At 38.8% G+C, this 23,872-nt stretch overlaps 1 protein-coding gene across 1 annotated transcript in view; it reads right to left on the bottom strand.

Annotated features, from left to right (window-relative positions):
• Window positions 1-23,872, bottom strand: part of LOC101013415 (GTPase IMAP family member 1) — a 35,069-nt gene that overhangs the window by 5,184 nt on the left and 6,013 nt on the right. The gene's annotated exons all lie outside the window — the stretch shown is intronic.

The following is a 23,872-nucleotide window of genomic DNA, read 5'->3' as shown; positions in this document are numbered from 1 at the left end:
AGAATCAGCCACAAGATTCAGAGCAAAGGACAAGAATTTGACTGAATCAAAAAGTACTTGTCAACGACAACAAGGCGAAAGTGTGCCTCAGGGACCTGGAGAAATCAGGTAGGCCATTTGGAACTTCCCACAGAGTTTGGGATACAGTTTCAAAAGTTAGTGCAAAGTTCTTAAGTGCCAAAATATGGAGTTACAAAAGGCATATATTTAATGGAGATTGTAAAATGTGTAGAATCTTATAATTGTAAAACACTGAGGTATCTCCAAAATTATCTAGTTCAATGCTTCCCCAAACTGCTACCTTTTGAAATTGTCTAAAGGACTCTTTAAGGTGAAAAGCATTATTTCTTACAGATTGTGGCTTACTAATCTGTATTTTTAATAAGCACCTCGCTTTTAATTTTGGCTTTTGTTGCCATTGCTTTTGGTGTTTTAGACATGAAGGCCTTGCCCATGCCTATGTCCTGAATGGTATTTCCTAGGTTTTCTTCTAGGGTTTTTATGGTTTTAGGTCTAACATTTAAATCTCTAATCCATCTTGAATTAATTTTCATATAAGGAGTAAGGAAAGGGTCCAGTTTCAGCTTTCTACTTATGGCTAGCCAATTTTCCCAGCACCATTTATTAAATAGGGAATCCTTTTCCCATTTCTTGTTTTTGTCAGGTTTGTCAAAGATCAGATGACTGTAGATGTGTGGTATTATTTCTGGGGGCTCCGTTCTGTTCCATTGGTCTATATCTCTGTTTTGGTACCAGTACCATGCTGTTGCGGTTACTGCAGCCTTGTAGTATAGTTTGGAGTCAGGTAGCATGATGCCTCCAGCTTTGTTCTTTTGGCTTAGGATTGTCTTGGCAATGCGGGATCTTTTTTGGTTCCATATGAACTTTAAAGCAGTTTTTTCCAATTCTGTGAAGAAAGTCATTGTTAGCTTAATGGGGATGGCATTAAATCTATAAATTACCTTGGGCAGTATGGCCATTTTCACAATATTGATTCTTCTCATCCATAAGCATGGAATGTTCTTCCATTTGTTTGTGTCCTCTTTTATTTCACTGAGCAGTGGTTTGTAGTTCTCCTTAAAGAGGTCCTTTACATCCCTTGTAAGTTGGATTCCTAGGTATTTTATTCTCTTTGAAGCTATTGTGAATGATAATTCATTCATGATTTGGCTCTCTGTTTGTCTGTTACTGGTGTATAAAGAGTGCTTGTGATTTTTGCACATAGATTTTGTATCCTGAGACTTTGCTGAAGTTGCTTATCAGCTTAAGGAGATTTTGGGCTGAAATGGTGGGGTTTTCTAAATATATGATCATGTCATCTGCAAACAGGGACAATTTGACTTCTTCTTTTCCTAACTGAATACCTTGTATTACTTTCTCTTGCCTGATTGCCCTGGCCAGAACTTCCAACACTATGTTAAATAGGAGTGGTGAGAGAGGGCATCCCTGTCTTGTGCCAGTTTTCAAAGGGAATGCTTCCGGTTTTTGCCCATTCAGTATGATATTGGCTGTGGGTTTGTCATAAATAGCTCTTATTATTTTAAGATGCGTTCCATTAATACCGAATTTATTGAGCGTTTTTAGCATGAAGGGCTGCTGAATTTTGTCAAAGGCCTTTTCTGCATCTATTGAGATAATCATGTGGTTTTTGTCTTTGCTTCTGTTTTTTTTTTATTATTATACTTTAGGTTCTAGGGTACATGTGCACAATGTGCAGGTTTGTTACATAAGTATACATGAGCCATGTTGGTGTGCTGAACCCATTAACTCGTCATTTGCATTAGGTATATCTCCTAATGCTATCTCTCCCCCCGTCCCCTCCCCACAATAGGACCTGGTGTGTGATGTTCACCTTCCTGTGTCCAAGTGATCTCATTGTTCAATTCCCACCTATGAGTGCAAACATGCAGTATTTGGTTTTCTGTTCTTGCGATAGTTTGCTGAGAATGATGGTTTCCAACTGCGTCTATGTCCATACAAAGGATACAAACCCATCCTTTTTTATGGCTGCATAGTATTCCATGGTGTATATGTGCCACATTTTCTTAATCCAGTCTGTCACTGATGGACATTTGGGTTGATTCCAAGTCTTTGCTATTGTGAATAGTGCCGCAATAAACATACATGTGCATGTGTCTTTAAAGCAGCATGACTTATAATCCTTTGGGTATATCCCCAGTAATGGGATGGCTGGGTCAAATGGTATGTCTAGTTCTAGATCCTTGAGGAATCGCCACACTGTTTTCCACAATGGTTGAACTAGTTTACAGTCCCATCAACAGTGTAAAAGTGTTCCTATTTCTCCACATCCTCTCCAGCACCTGTTGTTTCCTGATTTTTTAATGATTGCCATTCTAACTGGTGTGAGATGGTATCTCATTGTGGTTTTGATTTGCATTTCTCTGATGGCGAGTGATGATGAACATTTTTTCATGTGTCTGTTGACTATATGAATGTCTTCTTTTGAGAAGTGTCTGTTCATATCCTTTGCCCACTTTTTGATGGGGTTGTTGTTTTTTTCTTGTAAACTTGTTTGAGTTCTTTATAGGTTCTGGATATTAGCCCTTTGTCAGATGAGTAGATTGCAATAATTTTCTCCCGTTCTGTAGATTGCTTCTGTTTATATGCTGGATTATGTTTATTGATTTGTGTATGTTGAACCAGCCTTGCATCCCAGGGATGAAGCCCACTTGATCATGGTGGATAAGCTTTTGATGTGTTGCTGGATTTGGTTTGCCAGTATTTTATTGAGGATTTTTGCATCGATGTTCATCAGGGATATTGGTCTAAAATTCTCTTTTTTTGCTGTGTCTCTGCCAGGCTTTGGTATCAGGATGATGCTGGCCTCATAAAATGAGTTAGGGAGGATTCCCTCTTTTTCTATTGATTGGAATAGTTTCAGAAGGAATGGTGCCAGCTCCTCCTTGTACCTCTGATAGAATTCGGCTGTGAATCCGTCTGGTCCTGGACTTTTTTTGGTTGGTAGGCTATTAATTATTGCCTCAATTTCAGAGCCTACTATTGGTTTATTCAGGGATTCAACTTCTTCCTGGTTTAGTCTTGGGAGAGTGTAAGCGTCCCGGAAAATATCCATTTCTTCTAGGTTTTCTAGTTTATTTACGTAGTCGTGTTTATAGTATTCTCTGATGGTAGTTTGTATTTCTGTGGGATCGGGGATGATATCCCCTTTATCATATTTTATTGCATCTATTTGATTCTTCTCTCTTTCTTCTTTATTAGTCTTGCTAGTGGTCTATCAATTTTGTTGATCTTTTCAAAAAGCAACTCCTGTATTCATTGATTTTTTGGAGCGTTTTTTGTGTCTCTATCTTCTTCAGTTCTGCTCTGATCTTAGTTATTTCTTGCCTTCTGCTAACTTTTGAATGTGTTTCCTCTTGCTTCTCTGGTTCTTTTAAATGTGATGTTAGAGTGTCAATTTTAGATCTTTCCTGCTTTCTCTTGTGGGCATTTAGTGCTATAAATTTCCCTCTACACACTGCTTTAAATGTGTCCCAGAGATTCTGGTATGTTGTATCTTTGTTCTTACTGGTTTCAAAGAACATCTTTATTTCTGCCTTCATTTCATTATGTACCCGGTAGTCATTCGGGAGCAGGTTGTTCAGTTTCCATGTAGTTGAGCGGTTTTGATTGAGTTTCTTAGTCCTGAGTTCTAGTTTGATTGCACTGTGGTCTGAGAGACAGTTTGTTATAATTTCTGTTCTTTTACATTTGCTGAGGAGTGCTTCACTTCCAACTATGTGGTCGATTTTGGAATAAGTGCGATGTGGTGCTGAGAAGAATGTATATTCTGTTGATTTTGGGTGGAGAGTTCTGTAGATGTCTATTAGGTCCGCTTGGCGCACAGTTGAGTTCAATTCCTGGATATCCTTGTTAACTTTCTGTTCCGTTGATTTGTCTAATGTTGATAGTGAGGTGTTAAAGTCTCCTATTATTATTGTATGGGAGTCTAAGTCTCTTTGTAAGTCTCTAAGGACTTACTTTATGAATCTGGGTGCTCCTGTATTGGGTGCATATATATTTAGGATAGTCAGCTCTTCCTGATGAATTCATCCCTTTACCATTATGTAATGGCCTTCTTTGTCTCTTTTGATCTTTGATGGTTTAAAGTCTGTTTTATCAGAGACTAGGATTGCAACCCCTGCTTTTTTTTGTTTTCCATTTGCTTGGTAGATCTTCCTCCATCCCTTTATTTTGAGCCTATGTGTGTCATGTGAGATGGGTCTCCTGAATATAGCAAACTGATGGGTCTTGACTCTTTATCCAATTTGCCAGTCTATGTCTTTTAATTGGACCATTTAGTCCATTTACATTTAAGGTTAATATTGTTATGTGTGAACTTGATCCTATCATTATGATATTAGCTAGTTATTTTGCTCGTCAGTTGATGCGGTTTCTTCATAGCATCGATGGACTTTACATTTTGGCATGTTTTTGCAATGGCTGGTATCAGTTGTTCCTTTCCATGTTTATTGCTTCCTTCAGGATCTCTTGTAGGGCAGGCCTGGTGGTGACAAAATCTCTAAGCATTTGCTTGTCTGTAAAGGATTTTATTTCTCCTTCACTTATGAAACTTAGTTTGGCTGGTTATGAAATTCTGGGTTGAAAAATCTTTTCTTTAGGGATGTTGAATATTGGCCCCCACTCTCTTCCGGCTTGTGGAGTTTCTGCCGAGAGATCTGCTGTTAGTCTGATGGGCTTCACTTTGTGAGTAACCCGACCTTTCTCTCTGGCTACCCTAAACATTTTTTCTTTCATTTCAACTTTGGTGAATCTGACAATTACGTGTCTTGGAGTTGCTCTTCTCGAGGAGTATCTTTGTGGCATTCTCTGTATTTCCTGAATTTGAATGTTGGCCAGCCTTACTAGGTTGGGGAAGTTCTCCTGGATGATATCCTGCAGAGTGTTTTCCAACTTGGTTCCATTTTCCCCGTCACTTTCAGGCACACCAATCAGATGTAGATTTGGTCTTTTCACATAATCCCATATTTCTTGGAGACTTTGTTCATTTCTTTTTACTCTTTTTTCTCTACATTTCTCTTCTTGCTTCATTTCATTCATTTGATCTTCAATCACTGATAATCTTTCTTCCAGTTGATTGAGTCAGTTACTGAAGCTTGTGCATTTGTCACGTAATTCTCATGTCATGGCTTTCATCTCTATGAGTTCTTTTAAGGTCTTCTCTGCATTGATTATTCTAGTTACCCATTCATCCATTCTGTTTTCAAGGTTTTTAGTTTCTTTGCACTGGTTACGTAGTTCCTCCTTTAGCTCTGAGAAGTTTGATTGACTGAAGCCTTCTTCTCTCAACTCATCCGCCATTCTCTATCTAGCTTTGTTCCATTGCTGGCGGTGAGCTGTGTTCCTTTGGAGGGGGAGATGCGCTCTGATTTTTTGAATTTCCAGCTTTTCTGCACTGCTTTTTCCCCATCTTTGTGTTTTTATCTGCCTTTGGTCTTTGATGATGGTGACATGCTGATGGGGTTTTGGTGTAGGTGTTCTTTCTGTTTGTTAGTTTTCCTTCTAACAGTCAGGACTTTCAGCTGCAGGTCTGTTGGAGTTTGCTTGATGTCCACTCCAGACCCTGTTTGCCCGGGTATCAGCAGCGAAAGCTGCAGAGGATAGAATATTGCCAAACAGTGAGTGTTGCTGTCTGCTTCTTGCTCTGGAAGCTTTGTCTCCGGGTGTACCCAGCCGTGTGAGGTGTGATGTGTCGGTCTGCACCTCAGTTGAAAATGCAGAAATCACCTGTCTTCTGCGTCACTCACGCGGGGAGCTGGAGGCTGGAGCTGTTCCTATTCAGCCATCTTGGGTGCCACCCTGCTTATTCAATCTTTCATGGGTTGAACCTTTGGTATGGTATCTAAAGTCATTGCCATTCTTATGGTCATCTAGATATTCTCCTATGTTAACTTTTAAAAGTTTTATACTTTTGCATTTACACTGGAGACTGACCCCTAATTCACAATTCCCTAATTGTGTGAAGGGAATAAGGTTTATGTCTAGATTTATTGTTTTAAATGTGGATGTCTGACTGTTCCAGTGTCTTGTCAACACTAATTTTTCCCAATTATATTAACTTTGCTTTTTTGTTGAAAATGAATTGACAGTATTCATATGGGTGTATATCTGGGATTTCTCTTCTCTTCCATTGATCTATTGGTTTATTCTTTCACCAACACCACATTGTCTTAACTACTGTAGCTTTATGGTAAGACTTGAGATTGGGTAGTGTCAGTCCTCCAACTTTGCTCATCTCCTTAAATATTGTGTTGGCTGTTCTGGGTCTCCTGCCTCTCCATGTAAACTTTAGTACTAGTTTGTAAATCTCCACAAAATAACTTGCTGGCATTTTTATTGGAATTGCATTGAATCTATAGATCAAATTGGGAAGAGCTGATATCTTGGCGGTATTGAGTCTTCCTATTATGAACCTGGAATACCTTCCTATTTATTTAGTTCTTTCACTTTATTCATCAGAGTTTAGTAGTTTTTTTCATATACATTTTATAATATCATGTTAGATTTATACCAAATATTTCATTTTGGGGGTTGCTTAAGTAAATGGTATTATGTTTTTAATTTCAAATTCTACTAGTTCATTGCTCGTATGTAGAAAAGTGATGGACCTTTGTATACTGACCCTGTGTTCTACAATCTTGTTCAAATCACTTTTTAGTACCAGAAGCTTTTTTTTGTTGTTGATTCTTTCAGATTTTCTACATGGACAATCATGACATCATGACATCATAAGACAAATACAGTTTTATTTCTTCCTTCCCAATCTGTATACTTTTTTTCCCTTTATTTTTCTTATTGCATTAGCTGGAACTTCTAGCACAATGTTGAAAAGGAGTGATAAGAAGAGTCATCCCTGACTTGTTCCCGATCTTAGTGGGAAAAGTTCTAGTTTATCACCATTAAGTATGATGGTAGCTATTTTTCTAGATATTTTTCTAGATACTCTTTTTAAAGTTGAGGAAGTTCCCCGCTACATCTAGTTTACTGAGAGTTTTTGTCATGAATAGATGTTGGATTTTGTGAAATGTGTTTTCTGTGTCTTGATCTGATCATGTGATTGTTCTTCTTTAGTCTGTTGATGTGATGAATTATATTAATTGAATTTTTCAATCAATTACCTGCAATCAATCTGCATACTTAGCACAAATTCCACTTGGCCATGATATATAATTTGTTTTACACATTGTTGGATTAGTGTTTTGCTGAGGAGTTTTCCCTCTTTGTTCATGAGAGATTTTAATCTTAGCTTTTTTTCTTCTGGTAATGTTTTTGTCTGTTTTTGATAATTTGGTGAGTCTGGCCTCATAGAATGAGTTAAATAGTATTCATTCTGCTTCCATCTTCTGAAAGACATTGCAGAGAATTTAAGAATTTCTTCCTTAAATGTTTGGTAGAATTCTCTGGTGAACCCACCTGGGCCTGATGCTTTCTGTTTTGGAAGGTTAATAACTGTTTTAATTTTTTTTTTTTTTTTGAGATGGAGTCTTGCTCTGTTGCCCAGCCTGGAGTGCAGTGGCGTGATCTCAGCTCACTGCAAGCTCCGCCTCCTGGGTTCATGCCATTCTCCTGCCTCAGCCTCCCGAGTAGCTGGGACTGCAGGTGCCTGCCACCACGCCTGGCTAATTTTTTGTATTTTTAGTAGAGACGGGGTTTCACCATAGTTAGCCAGGGTGGTCTCGATCTCCTGACCTTGTGATCTGCCCACCTCGACCTCCCAATGGTTTAATTTTTTTTAATCATATAAACTTATCCAGATTGTCTATTTCTGCTTGTCTAAATCTTGGCATACAAAATCTTTCAAGGAATTGGTCCATTTCATCTAGGTTACCAAATTTGTGGGCATAGAATTGTTCATAATATTTCTTTATTATCATTTTAATGTCAATGGGATCTGCATGATGTCACCTCCTTCATTTCTGATGTTAGTAATTTGTGTCCTCTCTTTTTTTTTTTCTTATCCTGGCTGGAGGCTTATCAATTTTATCGATCTTTTCAAAGAAGTAGCTTTTGCTTAGTTTCTCTGTTGATTTTCTATTTTTAATTTCATTGATTTCAGCTCTAATTTTTATTATTTCTTTTTCTGAACAGGCATTTTGTAAAAGAAGACATACAGATGGTCAACAAGCATATGAAATAATGTTGAACATCACTAATCATCAGAGAAATGCAAATTAAAACTACAATGAGATATATTACACCAGTAGAATGGCTATTATTGTCATTTTAACTTTTATTTTGGATTCAGGGTTCCATGTGCAGGTTTGTCATGTAAGTAAACCATGTGTCATGGGGGTTTGGTGTACAGATAATTTTGTCACCCAGATAGTAAGCATAGTACCTGATAGGTATTTTTTCTGGTTTTCTCCCTCCTCCCACCCTCCACTCTCAAGTAAGCCCCAGTGTCTGTTACTCCTCTCCTAGGATCCATGTGTTCTTGTTGTTAACTCCCACTTATAAGTGAGAACATACGGTATTTGCTTTTCTATCCTGCTCAAGATAATGGCCTCCAACTCTATCCATGTTGCTGCAGAAGACTTGTTCTTGTTCTTTTTTATGACTGCATAGTATTTCATGGTGTATATGTACTACATTTTCTTTATCCAGCTACTATTGATGGGCATTTAGGTTGATTCCATGTCTTTGCTATTGTGAATTGTGCTACAGTGAACATATGCACGCATGTGTCTTTATGGTAGAACAATTTATATTCTTTTGAGTACATACCCAATAATGTGTTTGCTGGGTTGAATAGTAATTCTGTTTTAAGTTCTTTGAGGAACTGCCACACTGCTGTCTTCACAACGGCTGAACTAATTTACATTTCCACCAGCAGTGTATAAGTGTTCCCTTTTCTCCACAGCCTTGCCAATATCTGTTTTTTTTTTCACTTTTTAATAATAACCATTATGACTGGTGTGAGATGGAATCTCATTGTGGCTTTGATTTGCTGTGATAAACATTTTTTCATATGCTCTTTGTTCACATGCATGTCTTCTTTTGAAAAGTGTCTGTTCATATCCTTTGTTTTTTAATGGGGTTGTTTGTTTTTTGCTTGTTAATTTAAGTTCATTATAGATTCTAGATATCAGACCTTTGTCAGATGGATAGTTTGCAAATATTTTCTCCCATTCTGTAGGTTGACTATTTACCCTGTTGATAGTTTCTTTTTTTTTTTTTTTTTTTCCTGTTCGGAAGCTTTAGTTTAATTAGATTCCATTTGTTGGTTTTTGCTTTTGTTGCAGTTGCTTCTGGTGTCTTTGTCATAAAATCTTTGTGAAGTCTTGCATTCAGAATAGTATTGTCTAGGTTGTCTTCCAGAGATTTTATAGTTTTAGGTTTCACATTTAAGTCTTAATCCATCTGGAGTCGATTTTTGTATGTGGTGTAAAGTTAGGGTTCCAGTTTCAACCTCCTGCAAACAGCAAGCCAGTTATCCCAGCACCATTTACTGAATAGGGAGTTCCTTCCCTATTGCTTGCTTTTGTCAGCTTTGTGGAAGATCAGATGGTTGCAGGTGTGTGGTATTATTTCTGGGATCTCTATTCTGTTCCATTGGTCTAGGTGTCTGTTTTTGTACCAGTACTATGCTGTTTTGGTTGTTGTAGCCTTGCAGTTTAATTTGAAGTCAGGTAACATGATGTCTCCAGTTTTTTTCTTTTTTGTTTAGAATTGTGGAATAGTTATTATTAAAAAGACAAAGAATAATAGATCCTGGGAAGGATGCAGAGAAAAAAGAATGCTTATACTGCTGCTAGAATGTAAATTAATACAACGTCTATGAAAAACAGTATGGAGATTTCCCAAAGAACTAAAAGTGAAACTACCAGTTGATCTAGCAATCCCACTACTGGGTACATACACAAAGGAAAAGAAATTATTATATAAAAGGCACGTGCACTCATGTTTATTGCAGCACTATTTACAAATGTAAGGAATCAACCTAAGTATCCATCAATGAATATTTGGATAAAGAAAATGTTATACATTTATATATAATATATATAGTATATTTAATTAAATATTAAATATTTCATATTATAAAATATCAAATTTTCTTTATATGTAAATATATTTAAATATATACATTTATACAAACACCTAAATTTATATTATGTATATTTATGAATAGATATTTAAATTATATATTTAAACATATTTACATATACAAACTGGATCCCTTCCTTACGCCTTATACAAAAATTAACTCAAGATGGATTAAAGACTTAAGTGTAAGACCTAAAACCATAAAAACCCTAGAAGAAAACCTAGGCAATACCATTCAGGACACAGGCATGGCAAAGACTTCATGACTAACACACCAAAAGCAATGGCAAAAAAAGCCAAAATAAATGGGATCTAATTAAAGAGCTTCTGCACAGCTGTAGGGAGACCCCCTGAAACTATTGCTACAGAATAAAAGATGAAATGCTCCTGATTATTGTAAATACAAAATTGTACGCAGGATTGTGTAACGACAATGCCAGGTTGGACTGCCAGAATGGGCCAACAGCGCGTGATGTGCTTCCCTCTGCAGAGAGCCTATGAATGGGCGTGCAGTCAGGGAGGTTTCACATCACCAAGACTCCTATCCCAGAAAAGCAGATGTTCATAGCTCTGGGAATGGAATGTGACCCTCATGGAGAGCCTATAAACAGACGCATGGGGGTGGGAGTGCCTGTCCATATGGATAAGATAGGGCTATAAATGCCTTCATCTTGCTGCAGCTCTTCTAGGCCTCTTTAGGGTTAAGGCATACTCCCTTCTGAGAAATTCTGGTCTAACCGGTTGTCTAACTTCATGTCCTGTTTCTATGAATTGTTTGTAACCAGCTTTTGCTATAACTGTTACTGCTGATTAATATCTTGCTAATCATAGGTTATGGAAAGGCTATGTTCTTGTTTTAAGGCTCTGTTAGAAATTACTGATGCACACACTATATTGTAAATTTGTATCTGTATATACTGCTGCATACAGATGCTATGTTAAAGAATTACTTCACCCCCATGTGACCATCTCACCTCTTAGTCAAATGACCCTAAATACCTCACAAACCTACCCCTACCCTCACTAAACTTAATAATAAATGCTAACATATCCAGCACATTGTTGGCACTGTGGGACCAGAAGGCGGTGACCCCCCTGGACCCAGCTTTCACTATCTTGTGTGTGTCTATTATTTCTCAACCTGCCAGTCCACCTGGGAACAAAGAGGGAGCCCCATTGCATTGCGGGCTGCTGGCCAGATCCCGTAATATCTGGTGCCCAACGTTCCTCAGCTCAGTGCACTCTGAGTGCAGGTTCATGATGGCTAGTCTTCAGTCTTGATGGTAAGGTCTCCGGGTGTGCTTTTTCTGACTCTCTCCTCTTTTTGGATTTGTCAACTGGTAATATTCCAGGGTTATTATGGGACAATCACAGTCTAAACACCAGGCTTATCTGTCTTTTATTAAACTTCTTCTTAAACAGGGTGGAATCAAGCTGATTCCAATAACCTTATTCTCTTATTTCAGACTATTGAAAAATATTGTCCTTGGTTTGCTGACAAAGATTCTATGGACCTGTTAGACTGGGATAGAGTTGCCACCACTCTCCACCAACTCATTAGAGATGGTGTTTTACTTCCTATTTCTGTTTGGACTGACTGGGCTCTTATTCGTGTTGCTTTACTTCCTTTTCAGTCTGGTGATCCTCTTCAACTGCCAGAAGTTAACATGGATGGTGAACCGTTCCCTTTACCTCGGGTAGCTGACCCCCCTACTGGCCCTCCTGATGATGAGGAAGAATTTGATCTCTCCTTGTTTTCTCCCCAAGAGGAGAAACCTGGTGATGATCCCCTCCCTTTGCCTCCTATCTTGGAACCTGTATATGTTAACTCTTCTTCTACTAAGCCGTTTCCCCCTCTGCCAGAGGAGGACATGTGGCATTCATTTAAATGGTCTTGTTCTCATTCCTCTCGTCCTTTTCGAACTCTCCTCTCTTCTAAGCCTACTGTTTCTCTTGGCACTCCGGGACCCCTTCTTTCAGAGGCTTGGAATCCTGCTTCCCCCCAGTCTGCATCCCAGCACCCTCAGTCTCCTTCTCTTCCTCTGCCCCTGCACAATGGATGTATGAGTCACCTGTTTGGGTAGAGTGGTGGCCACTTTCCAAACACAAGTTGGAGGCTTTAATGGAAATTGTTAATGATTTACTGCAAGCAAACACTATTGAGCTCTCCTTGTCTCCATGGAACTCACCTGTGTTTGTTGTACAAAAAAAGTCAGGAAAATGGAGAATAGTAACAGATTTAAGAGCTGCTAATGCAGTTATTAAACCTATAGGGGCGTTACAACCCAGTGTGCCCTCCCCTTCCATGATTCCTAAGGAATGGCCTGTAATTATCATTGACCATAAAGACTACTTTTTTTCATATTCCTTTAGACAAGTCAGACTGTGAAAAATTGGCTTTCATTATACCATCCATTAACAATTCTGCTCCTCCAACTAGATATCAATGGAAAGTTTTACCTCAAGGAATGATTAACAGTCCTACTATTTGTAAGTTGTTTGTCAGTACTGTGTTACAACCTATCCGACAGATTTTTTTAAAATAATTACATTCTTCATTATATGGATGATATACTGATTGCTGCCCCCACTAAAGATGGATTAATTCAATGTTTTACCTCTTTAAAATTAACTGTTGCCAATGCAGGACTCCACATTGCTCCTGATAAAATTCAACAAGCCACTCCTTTTCTGTACTTAGGAATGCAGCTAGGAGCTCGCTCCATTAAGCCCCCAAAAGTCCAACTTCGTACTGACAATTTAAACACCTTAAATGATTTTCAAAAATTACTAGATGACATCAGTTATCTCAGACCAACCCTAGGCATTTGTGCTTATGCATTATCTCATCTATTTGCCACTTTATCAGGAGATACAGATTTAAACAGTCCTCGCTCTTTACCTGAACCAGCAAAACAAGAGTTGTCTTTTGTAGAACAATGAGTGAGAGAGACACAAGTCTCTCGTATTGACCCAAATTTACCTTTACAATTTTTAGTTTTTCCTTCCACCCACTCTCCTACGGGTCTTACAGTACAAAACGATTCTCTAGTTGAATGTGTATTTCTTCCTAATTCAGCCTCTAAAACTCTTTCAATATATCTTGATCAAATAGACACTTTGCTTGGGTTAGAACGTCAACATATCACTAAAATTTCCGACTTTGATCCAAACATTATTGTGGTCCCTTTGTCAAAAAATGAAGTTGAAAATGCCTTTTCTACATCTTTGTGCTGGCAGACTAATCTGGCTGACTTCATTGGCACTACTGATAATCATTTGCCTAAGTCAAAATTCTTTCAGTCTCTGTGAAATAATTCCTGTAATCTACCAAAACTTACTTGTTCATCACCACTAGAGACAACCATTACCATTTTTACTGATGGATCCAGTAATGGAAAGGCAGGGTATGTAGGACCAAAAGATAAAGTCATTTCTACTCCATATACTTCTGCTCAAAAAGCCAAGTTGTTTGCTGTTATCTCTGCATTACAGGATTTTGATTAGCCTCTTAATATTGTCTCTGACTCAGCTTCTGTAGTCCATGCCACTAAAGCAATATAAACAGCTACCATCAAAAATATTGCTGACACTAATCTGTTTTCCTTGTTCTCTTTGTTACAAAAAACTGTCAGAAACTGAAACCATCCTTTTTTCATCACTCACATTCGTTCTCATACTAACTTGCCAGGACCTTTATCCAGTGGTAATCATAAAGTTGATACTCTAGTTTCTTTAGCCATTACAGATGCAGAACAATTTCATCAACTCACTCATACTAATACCTCAAGTCTTAAACATAAATATTCTCTCAGTTGGAAACAAGCTAAACAAATTGTACAATACTGTTCTCAATGTCAGGTTCTTGTCTTACCCACACAGTCTCCTGGAGTTAATCCCCGAGGCCTATCTCCTAATGTTATCTGGCAAGTGGATGTTTCTCATGTTCCTTCTTTTGGAAAATTAGCTTATGTGCATATCACAGTTGACACCTTTTCCAATTTCATCTGGGCTACCTGTCAAACCAGAGAAGCCACTTCTCATGTTAAAAAACATATGTTTTCATGTTTTGCAGTTATGGGAATTCCCAGTGAGCTCAAAACAGACAATGGTCCAGCCTATTGCAGTAAAGCTTTTAAAAATTTTCATGATCAGTGGCATACTAAACATCTTACTGGTATTCCTTATAACCCACAAGGCCAAGCTATTGTAGAAAAAAGTAACAGAACTTTAAAATTATGATCACTTAAACAAAAAGAGGGGGATAAGGAGTTGTCTATCCCTCACATACAAGTAAACTTGGCATTGTTGACGTTAAATTTTTTTAATATTCCTAAATCTAGTTCTGTTACTGCTACTGAAAAACATTTCCCTGGTAACCATCCTACGGTAAACCAAGGAAGGGTATGGTGGAAAGACGTCCAATCTAGTATATGGTCAAAAGGTTCTATTTTAATGTGGGGAAGAGGCTATGCTTGTGTTTCCCCAGGTGAACATCCATCTCCTGTTTGGATTCCTGCTAGACACCTGAAATTGTGTCCTGAAGATGCATGCAACAAGAAGACAGAGAAATTTGCTGAAAAAGCACCACAGCAGGAAACAACTAACACATCCAATTGTGAAAAAGAAGAAAATGACCACACTAACTCCTTTACAACAGACAATCCAGTCAGCCATCCTGAACAACTTGTCTCCAGTGATCCAGGTCTGGCTCAACCTCTGCCTACTCCTGATGACACTGATCCTTCTACCCTCTGTCACCCCACAACTGTTAAAAACTGTACATATTGGGCCTGTATTCCTTTTCCTCCTCTTATTCGAGCCAGGACATGGATGGACACTCCTATCGAAGTCTATGTTAATAATTGTATTTGGATGCCTGGTTCTGTAGATGATCGTTGTCCTGCCCAACCTTCAGAAGAAGGAACTCCTTTCAATATCACTTTGGGTTTTAGGCTCTGGCCCCAAATGTGCCTGCCCTTGTCCTCTGTCTCTGGATCTAGAGGGGCTGCTGAGCACTCCAGTAGCCCTTGCAGCCACTGGGACCTCCCACAGCTCTTGCCACCAAGAACTACACAGTTGCTGATGTGATGGACCCCAGCTACCTGATCTGATAAGACATCACACCTCCTAAACCTGGAGCCACTACATGCCTCCACACATGATTCCCTGAATGACTAGATCTGGTTCCACTACACTCCAGCATTCCCCCACCCCAGATGAAGTCCTTTCTTTAATGAAGTCAATCCATAAAGTCTGGAAGAAATGACTGCTTTTTCAAATGTACAGACACGAATGCAAGACTACAAGAATCGAAAACAACCAAGAAAACATGACACTATTAGAGAAACACAATAAACTTCCAGTAATTGACCCCAAAGATTGAAGAACCCCAAAAATTGACCCAAAAAATGAAGAAGTCAAAATAATTGTTCTAAAGAATCTCAGTGAGTTACAAAAGAACACAGATAAACAACTTAATTAGGAAAATAATACATGAACAAAATGAGAAGCTCAACAGAGAGACAGAAAACAAAAAGCAACCAAACACATTTTGGAGCTGAAAATAGAAGAACTAAAAATACAACAGACTGTATCAAGAAAATAATAAGTAAACTCAAAGATAGATCATTTGAAATCATCCAGTCAGAGGATAAAAAAGAAAAAAACTAATGAAAAGGAATGAAAAAAGCCTGTAGATTCTATGGAACACCATATAGAGCTAACATTCACATTTTAGGAGTTTTAGAGGGGGTAGAGGGAGAGGAAGGAACAGAAGGCTCCTTTAAAGAAATAATGGCTAAAGCTCCCCAAATCTGGGGAAAGATATGAACATCCAGATATGTGAAGCTTATAGGTCTAGAATCAGATTCGACCCAAAGAATACTTCACCAAGACACATTGTAAATGAACTATCAAAAATCAAAGACAGAGAATACTGAAAGCAGTAAGAGAAAAGAAGCATATCCCATCCCAGGAAATCCCAATAAGGCTATCAATGATGCCTGCAGACCAGAAGTTCTGCTATAATCAAATACTATAATCAAAGTAATGGAAGGGAAAAAAAGAACAGTCAACCAAGAATATTTTACCCAGAAACATTGTCCTTCAGAAATGAGAGAGAGATAAGGACTTTCCCTGACCAACAGATCTGAGAAAGTTCACCACTACTAGATTTGCCTTACAAGAAAAGCTAAAGGGAGTTCTTCATTCTGAAACTAAAAGACACTGTATTAGTCTGTTTTCACACTGCCATAAAGATACTATCTGAGACTGGGTAATTAATAAAGAAAAGAGGTTTAATTGACTCACAGTTCCACATGGCTGGGGAGGCCTCAGGTAACTTATAATCATGGCGGAAGGCAAAGGGGAAGCAAAGCATGTCTTACATGCCAGCAGGAGAGAGAGAGAGCGCAAAAAGGGGGAAGCACCAGATACTTATCAAACAACTAGGTCTCATGAGAATGCATGCACTATCACAAGAATAGCATGGGGCAAACTGCCCCCATGATCCAATCACCCCCCACCAGGTCCCTCCCTTGATGTGAGGATTACAATTTGGATTACAATTCTATATGAGATTTGGGTGGGTATACAGCCAAATCATATCAGACACTAAGTGGTAACATAAAAACATATGGATGTATAAAACTCACCAGCAAAGGTAAATATATAGTCAAATTCAGAATAGTCTAATGCCACCATGATGTATAAACCACTTATATTATTAGTATGAAGGTTAAAAGACAAAACTATTAAAAATAATAATAGCTACAATAATTTGTAAAGGATATGCAATATAAAAAGATGTAAATTATGGTATCAAAAATGTTGGTGGTGTATTTGAGTAAAACTGTAGAGTTTTTTTAAAAATGTGATCAAAGTTAAGTTGTTATCAGCTTAAAACAGACTGGTATAGGCCGGGTGCGGTGGCTCATGCCTGTAATCCTGGCACTTTGGGAGACCGAGGAAGGTAGATCACCTGAGGTCAGGAGTTCAAGACCATACTGGCCAATATGGTGACACCCCATCTCTAAGAAAAATACAAAAATTAGCTGGGCATGGTGGCGTGTGCCTGTAGTCCCAGCTACTTGGGAGGCTGAGGCAGAAGAATCACTTAAACCCAGGAGATGGGGGTTGCAGTGAGCCAAGATCATGCCACTGCACTCCAGCCTGGGTGACAGAGTGAGACTCTATCTCAAGAAGAAAAATAGACTGATATAGCAATAAAAACCTCCCATACAATGTTAAAATGATGTGACTAGAGAAGAACTCTTGTCTTGTTCCTGGGTGGGGGAAAGCTTTCAGGCTTTTACTGTTAAATATGGTATTAGTAATCACATTTTCATAGATGCCCTTCATCAGGTAGTAGAAGTTCTCTTTCACAGAAATAAATGATCATGTGATTTTTTTTTCTGCATTATTTTGCTGACATAATGTTTGGTCAGCATTATGGTTGGTTTGGATGTTAAACCAATCTTGCATTCCTAAGATAAATTCCACTTGGTCATGATGTATTTTCCTTTTTGTAGATCGCTTAATTTTCTTTGCTAGTGTTTTTATTGGGGATTTTCTGAGTCTGTAGTTATAGGAGATAATGATATGTGTTTTTCTTTGCTTGTGTCTTTCTGGTTTGGTATCATAGAATGAGTTGGGAAGTGTTCTTCCTCTTCTAAATTTTTGAAGTTAGTGAAGAAATGGTATTAATTATTCTTAAATGTTTTGTGGAATCCACTAGTGAAGCCATCTGGGCCTGGGTTTTCTTTGTAGGTAATTTTTAAAATTACTAATTGAATCTATGTGTTTTGCTAATTGAATCTATGTATAGGTCTATAATGTACTATGGAAGTAGAAAGCCTGTCAGTAGTTTTAGATCAAACTTTGGTCGCATTGCTAACTCCTCTCTTCTTCCTGTTGATTGCATGGATTTTGCAGAGGTTTATTTTTCCCTTTTTGTTGTTATTTATTGTATTAGAATAAAATTGCTAAATGGGGACCTGGGTAGCCATTGACATTGTCTTCTGGGTTACTATATTTATCTGTAAGTCATTGGTCTCCCACTAATTGCAAATCTGTTGTGCTTATAAAGGATAAGAGAACTGCTGAAGACCAGTTCCAAGCTAGCTGAATAGGAACAGCTCCGGTCTGCAGCTCCCAGCGTGATCGATGCAGAAGATGGGGGATTTCTGCATTTCCAACTTAAGTACCTGGTTCATCTCACTGGGACTGGTTGGACAGTGGGTGCAGCCCATGGAGGGCAAGCCGAAGCAGGGCAGGGCCTTGCCTCACCTGAGAAGCACAAGAGGTTGGGGTATTTCCCTTTCTTAGCCAAGGGAAACCGTGACAGACTGTACTGGGAAAATCGGGACACTGCCACCCAAACACTGTGCTTTTCCAATGGTCTTAGCAAATGACACACTAGGAGATTATATCCTGTGACTGGCTCAGCAGGTCCCATGCCGATGGAGCCTTGCTCACTGCTAATGCAGCAGTCTGAAATCAAACTGTGAGGTGGCAGCCTGGCTAGGGGAGGGGTGTCCATCATTGCTGAGGCTTGAGTCGGTAAACAAAGTGGCCCAGAAGATTGAACTGGGTGGATCCCACTGCAGCTCAATGAGGCCTGCCTGCCTCTGTAGACTCCACCTCTGGGGGCAGGGCATAGCTGAACAAAAGGCAGCAGAAACTCCTGCAGACTTAAACGTCTCTATCTGACAGCTCTGAAGAGAGCAGTGGTTCTTCCAGAACAGTGTTTGAGCTCTGAGAATGGACTGACTGCCTCCTCAAGTGGTTCCCTGACCCCATGTAGCCTAACTGGGAGACATCTCCCAGTAGAGGCTTACTGACACCTTATTCAGTGAGGTGCCCCTATGAGACGAAGCTTCCAGAGGAAGGATCAGGCAGCAATATTTGGTGTTCTGCAATATTTGCTGTTCTGCTGCCTCCGCTGGTGATACCCAGGAAAACAGGGTCTGGAGTGGACCTCCAGCAAACTCCAACAGACCTGCAGCTGAGGGACATGACTTTTAGAAGGAAAACTAACAAACAGAATGGAATAGCTTCAACATCAACAAAAAGGACATCCACACCAAAACCCCATCTATTAGGTCACCATCATCAAAGACCAAAGTTAGATAAAACCACAAAGATGGGGAGAAACAAGGGCATAAAAGCTGAAAATTCTAAAAAACAGAGTGCCTATTCTCTTCCAAAGGATTGCAGATCCTTGCCAGCAATGGAACAAAGCTGGATGGAGAATGACATTGACAAGTCGACAGAAGTAGGCTTCAGAAGGTCGGTAATAACACACTTCTCTGAGCTAAAGGAGGATGTTTGAATCCATTGCAAGGAAGCTAAAAACTTTGAAAAAAGATTAGACAAATGGCTAACTAGAATAAGCAGTGTAGAGAAGACCTTAAATTACCAGACAGAGCTGAAAATCATGGCATGAGAACTACGTGATGCATGCACAAGCTTCAGTGGCCGATTTGACCAAGTGGAAGACAGAGTATCAGTGATTGAAGACCAAATTAATGAAATGAAGCGAGAAGAGAAGTTTAGAGAAAAAAGAGAAAAAAGAAATGAACAAAGCCTCCAAGAAAATATGGGACTATGTGAAAAGAGCAAATCTACATTTGATTGGTGTACCTGAAAGTGATGGAGAGAATGGAACAAAGCTAGAAAACACTCTCTAGGATATAATCCAGGAGAATTTACCCAACCTAGCAAGGCAGGCCAACATTCAAATTCAGGAAATACAGAGAACACCACAAAGTTACTCCTCGAGAAGAGCAACTCCAAGACACATAATTGTCAGATTCACAAAGGTTGAAATGAAGGAAAAAATGTTAAGGGCAGCCAGCGAGAAAGGTCGGGTTACCCACAAAGGGAAGCCCATCAGACTAATGGCAGATCTCTCAGCAGAAACCCTACAAGCCAGAAGAGAGTAGGGGCCAATATTGAACATTCTTAAATAAAAGAATTTTCAACCCAGAATTTCATATCCAGCCAAACTAAGCTTCATCAATGAAGGAGAAATAAAATCACTTACAGACAAGCAAATGCTGAGAGATTTTGTCACCACCAGGCCTTCCTTACAAGAGCTCCTGAAGGAAGCAATAAACATGGAAAGGAACAACCAGTACCAGCCACTGCAAAAACATGCCAAATTGTAAAGACCATCGATGCTAGGAAGAAACTGCATCAACTAACGGGCAAAATAACTAGCTAACATCATAATGATAGGATCAAATTCACACATAACAATATTAACCTTAAATATAAATGGCCTAAATGCCTCAATTAAAAGACACGGACTGGCAAATTGGATAAAGAGTCAAGATCCATCAGTGTGCTGTATTCAGCAGACCCATCTCACGTGCAGAGACACACATAGGTTCAAAGTGAAGGGATGGAGGAAGATCTACCAAAAAAATGGAAAGCAAACAAAACAAAACAAAACAAAAACAAAAACAAAAACAGAAAAACCGGGGTTGCAATCCTAGTCTCTGATAAAAACGACTTTAAACCAACAAAGATCAAAAGAGACAAAGAAGGCCATTACATAATGGTAAAGGGATCAATTCAACAAGAAGAGCTAACTATCCTAAATATATATGCAACTAATACAGGAGCACCCAGATTCATAAAGCAAGTCCATAGAGATTTACAAAGAGACTTAGACTCCCACACAATAATAATGGGAGACATTAACACCCCACTGTCAATATTAGACAGATCGATGAGACAGAAGGTTAACAAGCATATTCAGGACTTGAACTCAGCCCTGCATCAAGCACACCTAACAGACATCTACAGAACTCTCCACCTCAAATCAACAGAATATACATTCTTCTCAGCACCACATCACACTTTTTCCAGAACTGACCACATAGCTGGAAGTAAAGCACTCCTCAGCAAATGCAAAAGAACAGAAATCACAACAAACTGTCTCTCAGGCCACAGTGCAATCAAATTAGAAGTCAGGATTAAGAAACTCAATCAAAACCACACAACTGCATGGAAACTGAACAACCTGCTCCTGAATGACTACTGGGTAAATAACGAAATGAAGGCAGAAGTAAAGATGTTCTTTGAAACCAATGAGAACAAAGACACAATATACCAGAATCTCTGGGACACGTTTAAAGCAGTGTGTAGAGGGAAATTTATAGCACTAACTGCCCACAAGACAAAGCAGGAAAGATCTAAAATAGACCCCCTAACACCACAATTTAAAGAACTAGAGAAGCAAGAGCAAACAAATTCAAAAGCCAGTGGAAGGCAAGAAATAAGTAAGATCAGAGCAGAACTGAAGGAGACAGAGACACAAAAAACCCTTCAAAAAATCAATGAATCCAGGAGCTGGCTTTTTGAAGAGATCAACAAAATTGATAGACTGCTAGCAAGACTAATAAAGAAGAAAAGAGAGAAGAATCAAATAGACACAATAAAAAATGATAAAAGGGATATCACCACCAATCCCACAGAAATACAAACTATCATCAGAGAATACTATAAACACCTCTATGCAAATAAACTAGAACATCTAGAAGAAATGGATAAATTCCTGGACACATACACCCTCCCAAGATGAAACCAGGAAGAAATTGAATCCCTGAATAGGCCAATAACTGGCTCTGAAATTGAGGCAATAATTAAGAGCCTACCAACCAAAGAAAGTCCAGGACCAGATGGATTCCCAGTCGAATTCTACCAGAGGTACAAAGAAGAGCTGGTACCATTCCTTCTGAAACTATTCCAATCAATAGAAAAAGACAGGCCAGCATCATCCTGATACCATAGCCTGGCAGAGACACAATGAAAAAAAGAGAATTTTAGACCAATATCCCTGATGAACATCGAGGGGAAAATCCTCAATAAAATACTGGCAAACCAAATCCAGCAGCACACCAAACAGCTTATCCACCAAGATCAAGTTGGCTTCATCCCTGGGATGCAAGGCTGGTTCAACATATGCAAATCAATAAGCATAATCCATCACATAAATAGAACCAAGGTCAAAACCCACAATTATCTCAGTAGATGCAGATAAGGCCTTTGACGAAATTCAACAGCCCTTCATGCTAAAAACTCTCAATAAACTAGGTATTGATGGAACATATCTCAAAATAATAAGAACTATTTATGACAAACTCACAGCCAATATCATACTGAATGGGCAAAAACTGGAAGCATTCCCTTTGAAAACCGGCACAAGACAGGGATGCCCTCTCTCACCACTCCTATTCAACATAGTGTTGAAAGTCCTGGCCAGGGCAGTCAGGCAAGAGAAAGAAATAAGGGTATTCAGTCAGGAAAAGAGGAAGTCAAATTGTCCCTGTTTGCAGATGACACGATTGTATATTTAGAAAACCCCATTATCTTAGCCCAAAATCTCCTTAAGCTGATAAGCTACTTCAGCAAAGTCTCAGGATACCAAATCAATGTGCAAAAATCACAAGCATTCCTATACACCAATCACAGAGAAACAGAGAGCCAAATCATGAGTGAACTCCCCTTCACAATAGCTTCAAAGAGAATAAAATACCTAGGAATACAACTAAAAATGTATGTGAAGGACCCCTTCAAGGAGAACTACAAACCACTGCTCCATGAAATAAAAGAAGACACAAACAAATAGAAGAACATTCCATGCTCATGGATAGGAAGAATCTATATCATGAAAATGGCCATACTGCCCAAGGTAATTTATGGATTCAATGCCATCCCCATCAAGCTACCAGTGACTTTCTTCATAAAATTGGTAAAAACTACTTTGAAGTCCATGTGGAACTAAAAAAGAGCCTGCATTGCCAAGACAATCCTAAGCCAAAAGAACAAAGCTGGTGGCATCACGCTACCTGACTTCAAACTACACTACAAGGCTTCAGTAACCAAAACAGCATGGGTACCAAAACAGAGATATAGACCAATGGAACAGAACAGAGGCCTCAGAAATAACACCACACATCTACAACCATCTGATCTTTAGCAAACCTGACAAAAACAAGAAATGGGGAAAGGATTCCCTAGTTAATAAATGGTGCTGGGAAAACTGTCTAGCCATATGTAGAAAGCTGAAACTAGATCCCTTCCTTTCCCTTTATACAAAAATCAATTCAAGATGGATTAAAGACTTAAATGTAAGACATAAAACCATAAAAACCCTAGAAGAAAACCTAGGCAATACCATTCAGGACATAGGCATAAGCAAGGACTTCATGTCTAAAACACCAAAGGCAATGGCAACAAAAGCCAAAATAGACAAATGGGATCTAATTAAGCTAAAAAGCTTCTGCATGGCAAAAGAAACTACCATCAGAGTGAACAGGCAACCTACAGAATGGGAGAAAATTTTTGCAATCTACTCGTCTGACAAAGGGCTAATATCCAGAACCTACAAAGAACTTAAACAAACTTACAAGAAAAAAATCAACCCGATAAAAATGTGGGCAAAGGATATGAACAGACATTTCTCAAAAGAAAACATTTATGCACCCAACAGACACATGAAAAAAATGCTCATCATCACTGGTCATCAGAGAAATGCAAATCAAAACCACAATGAGATACCATCTCACGCCAGTTAAAATGGTGATCATTAAAAAAATCAGGAAACAACAGGTGCTGGAGAGGATATGGAGAAATAGGAATGCTTTTACACTGTTGGTGGGATTGTAAACTAGTTCAACCATTGTGGAAGACAGTGTGGTGATTCCTCAAGGATCTAGAACTAGAAATACCATTTGACCCAGCAATCCCATTACTGGGTATATATACCCAAAGGATT

This window comes from Papio anubis, chromosome 4, assembly GCF_008728515.1.
Source record: "Papio anubis isolate 15944 chromosome 4, Panubis1.0, whole genome shotgun sequence".
Taxonomy (NCBI): domain Eukaryota; kingdom Metazoa; phylum Chordata; class Mammalia; order Primates; family Cercopithecidae; genus Papio; species Papio anubis.
Note: the sequence above shows the minus strand (reverse complement) of the source record. Positions and strands in the feature narration are given on the sequence as shown.